The 9,441-nt window shown below is 35.9% G+C and overlaps 1 long non-coding RNA gene across 1 annotated transcript; it reads left to right on the forward strand.

The window, feature by feature from the left end:
* The first annotated feature begins 1,767 nt into the window (after window positions 1–1,767).
* LOC103696896 lies at window positions 1,768–8,357 on the forward strand. Its single transcript, XR_602477.4, has 2 exons — window positions 1,768–2,209; window positions 7,976–8,357. It is a non-coding gene; the product is annotated as an uncharacterized LOC103696896 (long non-coding RNA).
* The last annotated feature ends 1,084 nt before the right edge of the window (window positions 8,358–9,441 follow it).

Here is a 9,441-nt window from a genome sequence, read left to right on the forward strand (position 1 = left end):
CAGGGTTGGGCTGCTCAGTGACTTAGTATTTGGTTTGTTGTTATATTGCCAAGCTTTGTGTTTCTAGTTTTAGGTACTTTTACAGTAGTTTGGCACTCGAAATATTATAGGATTCCATCTCATACTCTTAATCATACTAAAGCCAGATTGAAATGGACAATATCAAAAAATTAGGAAGTATAATAGTTTACACAGCAATCCCATAAAAATCATTAACTGACAAATTCTAATCAACTCTTATGTTGTTTTTACAAGACAACTGCTTCTTTATATGGTTGTTCATTAATGCAGTGAGCCACGAGTATTAAGGCACAAAGTTTGAGTTTTTTTTTTCTTTTTTCTTTTTGATCTAAGGTATGTTATGTGACTTGAAACTGCATTATTCCCTCTACAGGGTTTTTCTAGGGTAATATCATGCTCATTTCAATGAACATAAATTGTATAATCACGAATTCCTTTGCAAATTATCCAGGTCTTTGTTTGTTCTTTTCGGAAAACACTTGTTCAAATTTAGGTTTGTATCTGGCCATTGCAGAGGGTTCTAATAATTCCATTTTGCTAAAGAAACCAGTTAAACTTAACAATAAATTGCAATTAAACTAGATTCAAAAAACCAACTCTTTCCCATGACTATTAATAGCTTGCACAAGGGCTCCCCAACACATTCACATGCACATTGAAGGGGAGAGGGGGAGGTGTGTGCTATGCAACGATCGTGCTAAGACAAGGTAGGCCATGAAGTCAAAGTTTAAAAAGCATCTATCCTATTCCATTTAGATAATTTTTGAGAGAGAGAGGAGAGACATGGGAAAGTACTGCAAAGAGAGATGTCAGGAGAAGCTGGTCATGAGGTTTTAGTTTAGAGAGCTTGATCTGAATTTTATTTTCATAATTTGAATCTCTATTTAGATGTTTTCGCTATCACTTTTAATCTTTTATTTTTAGGAATATTTTTTATTTTTTTAAAATATAAATATGTATTGTATAATCAATTATTTTAAACATAAATATAAATATGGAAGCAAAGATAATTGTGGCAGTAGTGGAGGTTTTAGAAGAGTCAACATGATCACACACTTGCAAGGACACGTGTCTGGTGAAGTTAGTTTTCTGTATAGCTGTAATAGAAGGCACACACACTTACCTCATGTTATTCTTTTAATGTACAACACAGAGTTAGCTTTTTTAATTGTAAATAAATACACAGATGTAACTGAAAAAGAGCAGAATAAACCCCATAACGATGGGGGGTGGCGATAGTGCGACGATAATGGTGATAGTAGATATCAAGATGTGGTGGAAGCGATGACACTAGTAAACAACCCCATAACGATGGAGGTAGTAGAAGTGCCACTGATGTAGTGGAGACAATGATAATAGCAGCGATGGTGATAAACATGGCGGTTGCTACGATTGAAACAATATTAGTGGTGATAATAAAAAAAATATTAGTTTTTTATTTTTGAAAAAATTGAAAGTAATTTTTTTTATTTTATAGAAATAATAAAATAATTTTAATAGTAAAAAAAGTAAACTAATGCAAACAAATATCTTTCATTGTCGATGATTTTTCATGGGTCTTGGAAACATTTATTGTTATCATGGTATTCATTAAAATATAATTTTTATATAAAAAATTTCAGGTTTTTATGCAAAATTCACAAAGTCAAGAAAACATGGACGAGAACTATTTCGGACCGGCCAGCCGCTAAACCCTACAACGGTCCAACTTTAAACCCTCCCCTCAACTCCTCTCTCTCTCTCTCTCTCTCTCTCTCTCTCTCTCAATGGCATCTCTTCTCCAAAAGCTCCTCAAAAGACTTCCCCCCAACCCTCTCCCTTCGAATCCTCGCATCCTTTGCCAACCCCCAGCTCGCAAATCCCCCGCTCCATCCATCCCTTCTCCACGACCCACTCCCCCGAACCAATCCGAGCCCGAACCCTTCTTCCTTCCCTTCTCTTCCCGATGGCTTCCGCCAATCCCTCCAATTTTACCCCGGCTTCCCCCATTGTTTTGATTTCAATCCGGTCTCCCGATCCGGATTCGATCGATGCGATGACGAGAGTGACAGCGATCCAGGGGTTGGTGAGGAGGGATGCGATCGCACGGTGTGGGCCGACAGTGTGAAGAAGAAAAGGAAGAGGAAGATGAACAAGCACAAGTACAAGAAGCTGCGGAAGAGACTTCGGCGCAAGAAATCTTGATCTGGTTGGAGCCCATGCTGTCATCGTTTTTTATTTCCCATTAAATGTTTTAATTTGGTATAAATTTATAATCTTTTTGATAATTTATCGGCATACGAAAGCTGAGGAAGGTAGTAAGGCTCCAGAAGTCTTGATGTGGTTAGAGCCCATGGCGTCTTTGTTTTCACTTATTTTTGAAATAAATAATTTGGTCCAAGTTTGGATTTTTCTGTTAGATTATATGACATAAAAGGCTAAAGTTTCGATTTTGGGTCATTTTTGTCTTAGATATTTGATGCACCTCGTTAACGATGAGAATCTTATATGTCTGCATCCTCCTTATTGCCTAACTTTTGAAATAGATAAGATATTGACCTACAATATTTAACCAATCCTTTGAATATATCAGATATAACACATGGGAAGTTCTAGTTAATCTTCACCATTTTATTTTTATCATATCCATCTTAATCATTTATTCCAGTCATGCGGCCAATGTTTTCAAAATAACAGAAGTGAGCAGTTTTTAAACTTTTCTCTCCGTCTTATGAGTACTTTGGAATATTTATTGGCCTTTGCTTTTGTTGAGGGCCTTGAATAATTCTTGGTTCCTACTAAAGCGCAAGTTTATCCACTGCTTTACATTTAAGAATATATCTGCAAATCTGTGCAAAAAAAAAATATCATCTAGAAATGTCTTACAGTATGAAACCTTTGCATACTGAAGATAGTTTTATGAATGACAAGTATATTATGATTGAGGTTTAGGGCTGACTTTTCTGTATGCCTCTTGTTTCGCATTTTTCATTTTTGGCTTGTTGTTTTCCTCATTGATATCAATGTCGCATTCCAGTATACACTTCTTTTTCTACAGCACCCTACAACATCCTGAGATTACCATACCGTAGGTTTTTGTGTGTGAAAGGCCATAAACTCTCTTTTTGCATAAATTTTCCATCTTTTGATCAGTTCCTTATATGTGGAACTAGCCTTAATAAGTGACCATCCTGAGAATAAGGGAAATTGTTTTGTGATTTATTTTTGTTTTTTATGGTCTTCTTTACATTATCATCTTCCATACTTTTATTTTAATTTATTTTTGCTATTTTAATGTTTTAATGATTATACAGCTTAGAAATTATTGCCATAATAGTCACCTATCATTTGGGAGTTTCTGTAGTTTAAATTCATAGTCAATAACCTAATTAACTAAACTAACTGGGTTTCTCACAAAATTTCATATAATTCTACATCATTTGAACCTAATGTGATATAGAACAGTTCAGCGGAAAGGAGAAGTTCAAGGTTTCGGGCTTTAGAGTTCTAGAACTAAACCTATAGTTGGCTGGACTTTCTATTCAGATCTGGGTTTTGAGAAAAGGTGAACTACAAGCGAGGTTTCCTAGTCGAAAATATGCAATAGTGTTTTACAATTTTAAATGTTTCTGGATGTAAGGATGGAATCGATGCTTGAGGAAAAAGATAGTTGATGAGAAAGAAAGAAGCAAAAGAGTGAAGATCTGGACTCACGTTGGGGTGTTGCTCCAAGATTGAGCCTCACACTTGTGAGAAGGAAAGATAATGGAGAAAGAGAATATATGGTTACCTGGAACTCATTGGAGGGCCTAGCACGTGACTTTGTATTATAGAAAGCAGAACTCAAATGACAAATGGCTCTTCTACCAAAGAAAAAAGGGCTTCTAACATTAAACAAGTCTACATTATTATCATTATATTAAATACCCTAAGGGGGCCTGCTGTTCATAAATGACCCAAAAATGGCTTATGACCAAAATGCCTCTCCACTTATAATCGCATTACAAGTTAGTCAGTATTTCATGCCCAAATAACTCGTGGACCAAGTAAACATAAATATAAAATAGCCTCTGCTATGTGCACGAATAAATGATCTAATGATTAAGCAAAATAGTACAAAATAATAGAAAAACAACATGAATTCAAGTACTCTCTCAAACAGTAAAGCCAGGACCACTAACTCTCAGGTTTATTAATTAGCTAATACTTGATTGCCTCAACCAAATTACTTGATCCTTGACTCTCTTGATCCACAGGTTCCTACAAAGTCAACTTAGTGACTGTATCATGCATGCTTGCTATCCTGGATTATCTAATGTTCAAGATCTTCCTAATGTTCTCTTCCTTATGAAATATGATAATAAATTCCTCAACATATCCTTTCGAAGCTCCAAGTTTTTCTCTAGTGGCTGCCTATACATCTTTCACTGTGCTATTTCTGCTTGTTGAAATCAATGTCCTTTGACAGACACTGTAACTAAGGATCTTAAAAGATAATATTCTTCAATATTGAAGAGAATATGCATCAGAAAGTAAGCACTTCTCTTGTGTAAGCATTGTTTACCTCTAAATTTGTAGCTTCTTTATCCTCAAGTGCACTTCATAAGCAACTTGTTCTTCAATCCTTGGGCTATCATATGCAGCTACTTCAGTTTGCAGTGGATACTGTGGCATGTGATCCTTGACTATCTAAACACAGAGGATGATGATAGGATCATAAGAAGCTTTTTCGATATTCTATCTTCAATATTTTTGAGAGAATTCTGATCTTCAATATCATTCTGGATATCTTGTTTGTTGGCAAAACTTTGGGGAGCTTTTTAGAGCTCCTCTTTCAATTCTTATGCTACAATGCACTCTTTGCTAGACTCTTAGTTTTGCATTATGAGAATCCATTGGAAGTTGTAGATGATGTCATCTTCTTTAGCATGATATTTTCACATGTTTGACTAGGCTCTTGGGTGGTAGGTGCTTTAATGCTTTAGATATAGTGTGCATCTGAGAGTCTTTGGCTTGAAGAGGATGTGACCTATTGCACTTTGACCTTGATATATATTGATTGGTGTCTTGCATAGTGTCAAATAATACATCAAGCTGATTGCTATCATTGTCCACAATTAATTACATTTTCTTGGTGTCGAAAGACTGTCCCTTTGATACCATGACTATCGTTCATGAGTGCATATGGTGTTAACATAACTCTGATGCCAAAAATGATCTTGTTTCACCTTGGAGAAAGGTGTAATTTAAGGTTTTGGCTTCAGGATGCCAGGACTGAAATTATAGTTGACTGGAGTTTCTAATTTAATATGCATTTTCAATAAAGGTTAGCTACAAATGGCGTCTCTTCAGGGAAAAAATGCAAGGGATATTGGGGTTTTACCAATGATTTGAGGATATGAGGTTATTTAAAAAAAAGAAAAAGTGCACCAAAATTATAAATGAGATTAAATGAGAGAGGGAGAAAGGGATAAGGCCTGGCCTCACTCTGTGTTAGTCTTCACCTAGATCAACCCTTACAGCTACATGAAGGAAAGATAACAAAATAGAGAAGATATGAATACCCAGACTCACTAGAAGGCATTGTACTTGACTTCATATCACATTAGAGAACTCAAACAGGAAGAAGAAGACTTCTATCATTCGTCAACACTATATCATCATCATTGCATCAAACACCCTAAGGAGGGGCAGCCACTATTTGTAAATGGCCTAAAAATGGCATGTGGCCACAGTGCGCTGCCACTTAAGTGTAATAACTCAGAACCTCATCCAAAATGGCTAGTCGGAAGGTGTTATTTGGATTCCTTGATTCTGTATAAGTATCCAAGACCTATCTAGCGAATAACTGATGTAGGACTAAACACACACCCGCACGGGTCCTCACATATTCCTCCTGTTTAAGTCCTGACGTACTCGTCAGGATAAGGGTTCAAATCTTTTCCAATATAATCACAAGCACCACGATCGGTTCGTAGTCAACCTAAATGGATTCGTATTGCAGTGTCCCCTAATCCACATAGGTCATGGGTTGGGTCCGTTCTGATACTATTTATAACAATGCAGAATTTCATTTAAAATGGCTAGCCGTAAGGTATTATTTGGATTCATTGATCCTGTATAAGTACCCAAGATCTACCCAGCAAATAACCAATGCAGAACTAAACACATGCCCGTACATGTCCTCACACTTAAATTTTAATCACAGACCAACCGCTAGTTCATGCCTAAGGAACTTCTTGGTAAAGTAAAAACAATTTATGTTGACTAAGAAAAAATAAAATAAAATAGCCATACTTTATGCCCCAGTAAGTGATTTAGTGATTAAGCAAAATAAAGAAAAAAGAAAATGTCATGGACCCAACTAAGACTCAAACAATAAAGCTAGGACAAGATGAATAAAACTCAGGCGACTTTATTAAGTAACCGAGACTCGATTTGCTCAAGTTAAAAAGTACTTGAACAATACTTGCAGTTTTTTGTCCAGAAGTCATCCACAAGCTTGGCTTTGGCAATTGCATTGTAATGTCTTTTCCTCTTGCATTTTTCTAAAACTTTAATTAACTTCTTTGAATTGAATGATTGTATGCATATATATTTTCTCTGAAATTAATTTTTTAATCTATTGCATTCGACCCTTGTAATAGTTTGAAAATATCCAAGCCTAGTTTTATCAATTCCTTCCAGCGTTTGCCAAATTCACATTTTCTTCATTCTTCATGCAATTAAAGTGATCCAAATAACAGTTTTTTCTGACCAAAAAGAAAAGTTTTTTCATGCTCTCCTTCTAGTGATGCATATGTACATATGCACTGCTTGCATATGCATGTGATATGTATGTATGTATGTGTGAGCACATTCATGTGCTTGTGCATGTGAGTTTGTCATTTGTATGTATGCATATTTATATTGTTATAGATCAAACTTCTTGAGCTGCGTGCTTGTTAGTCATTCTACACATGACCCCGTCCACAAAATATAGCGCACTTGCCACCTGGTGCAAATCTCTATCTTCAGGAGTAGGCTAATCAATATACTCAGATTTATTAAAAGAAGAATTTGATGGGATCATAATTATCCATCCTTCTCGTGAACATGACATGTGCTCAGTATTGTATGCATGCATTCGCGTATCTCTTAAGACTAATCATCTTGTAACTTCATCATTAGCTTTATACATTGCCTAGCCATCCTTTTTGCTTGCTTTGTCCTTTCATATACTTCTTTCCTAGCCTATTATATGTTTTTTTCTTTCCACTACTTGGTGCACAGACAGCACCAGACTGTAGGATGAAAACACATTATGGCCTTAACTATGTATTGGGAGATGCATTTGAAAGCTAAAAGAAAAGGAATCTGAGTTACTAAAAAAGCCTGTAGTAGAAAGTGGGCCCCTAATGAAAAAGGAGTCATGCATACCTACTAGCAATTTATAGTTTGGATTGATGCTTCATTGTTTGGATATAAGCCCCATCATGGTGTATCCTTTCTGGATTCCATCATGTTCATCTTTCTTGCATTCACTCTTTTTCATCTCTCTCCACTTGCAAACCAGCCTTCGCCTTGACTGAACACTCAACTAAACAACCACATTTTTTAGCACCAAATTCATGCATACATGTCATTATGATGTTTGGATCTATTGAATGTTCATTGTAATTGAAAAAACTAGTTCCTATTCAAATTTTGAAAGGAAAAGATTATATGACAATGCCTAAGTGCTTTTCATTGTCTGATGGGAATAATTATTTTATTGATCTCATAGTTCCACATTTTCAATAGCACTTGTGCTCAGATTATTCTCAGATAATATATTTTGATCGAGTTATCTCATTTAATGCTACTCTATGCAACTATCCCCATAAATTACTGGATTTGTCTCTTTGTTTTTTCCTGAAGGTTTGTTATTTTGTTTATAAACCACTTGTCTAACATTTGTAGCATGGGAATGACAGAATACAATTTTGTTTTATAGGATGGGACTGCGTGAAGAGCTGAAAATACTGAGTGCAACTAAATCAAATAGGAGGAAATACATGTGGAGAACAGAGTAGTGGAAAACAACTTAAAGCAGAAACACGTGCTTATAGATTTGTCGACAATGGGGCTGAAGTGGGAGGGAGGCAACACTTTCTAGGGAAGGGTGTTGAAGAGAAACTACCAGTCTAGCCGAATAGAAAGAACTTGGGTTCAATTCTTTATTCAGAATGGTCTAGTCTCATTTCGTGTTGTCAAAAATGATTTATAAATGACAATGTGCATTTGATGTTTTTCCCTTGATCGTGTTCCATATAAATTGCATTTTATTTTATACTTTGGTAATTTGAAAATTGAATTTGATCTGATGTCCATGCAAATTTTATTTCTCAAGTCATCTGTCATCTCTGAAATAAATACTTCTGAGAAAACTTCAAGAGAGTTGGCTCCTAGTTCCTCTCTCCAGATCTGGATCTAAATGTTTGAATGTTTTGTAGCCCAACATGATAGGTCTTAGTTTAAATGACCTGTTGATTTCATGCTAATTTTGTCATATATTCTCTAACTATGCTTTATTACAAAAATTGATGCCATTGAAATCCTTTTTGCCTTCATAAAAACTCAAAAGCATATAAGAAAGATACTGTACAATATCAACCTTAACCAAGTATGCTTTTGAAATTCTCACAGGAAATGGTTACCAGAAAAAATCTCACAGGAGATGGACTATATACTAGAATATCTGAAAGATTTGACATAGAAGGAAGTTGTAGAGATAGGGTTGGATTATGGTCTGCTCTCAAGCCGACCCAATCGATCTGGCTGCCAGCCCCAAGGCATAGACTAAAAGATAGGTTAGATAGACTGTTATGTTGTTAGTTAAAAGAACTTTCTCTCAACCTACCTTGGTCTTCCTCTCTAACCCCATTACTCATGTGCCTAACACTAGAAGCCCTTCTTGCATTCAGTTTGAGAAGAAGTTGGCTGGCTGGAAGTTTAGATTTCTCTCAGTGGGAGGAAAGTTGATTCTTATTAGTACAGTTCTCTGGAGTCCCCACTAATAGGTGGTATTCTAAGGATAAATAAACTTTGGAGGAGTTACTTGCAGAGAGGAACTGATTCTACTACAGGCAGGCATTGTGTGTGTAGATGCAATGTGGGATGCAGTCGGAAGAAGGAAGGTGGATTAGGAATCAAGGATTCAACATATTTGAACTCTACTTTTCTGTGAAAATGGTGACAAATACTTTTGTAGGAAGAAAATCTTTCATTAATCCCCCTGCGATAGTATCAATGATGTTGAATTGCGAAGAGCTTCAACTAATAATTCTTTTGCTTTCCTATTCTTGAGAGGGGTTCTTAAATCAAAATTTGTATTGTTTAGTGCCTTCAAGAGAACCATAGTTGATGGCAAGAAAACAAAGTTTTGGCATGTGATGTAGTTGGCAAACCAGCATTTTAAGG

Source organism: Phoenix dactylifera, unplaced genomic scaffold (genome assembly GCF_009389715.1).
Source record: "Phoenix dactylifera cultivar Barhee BC4 unplaced genomic scaffold, palm_55x_up_171113_PBpolish2nd_filt_p 001227F, whole genome shotgun sequence".
Taxonomy (NCBI): domain Eukaryota; kingdom Viridiplantae; phylum Streptophyta; class Magnoliopsida; order Arecales; family Arecaceae; genus Phoenix; species Phoenix dactylifera.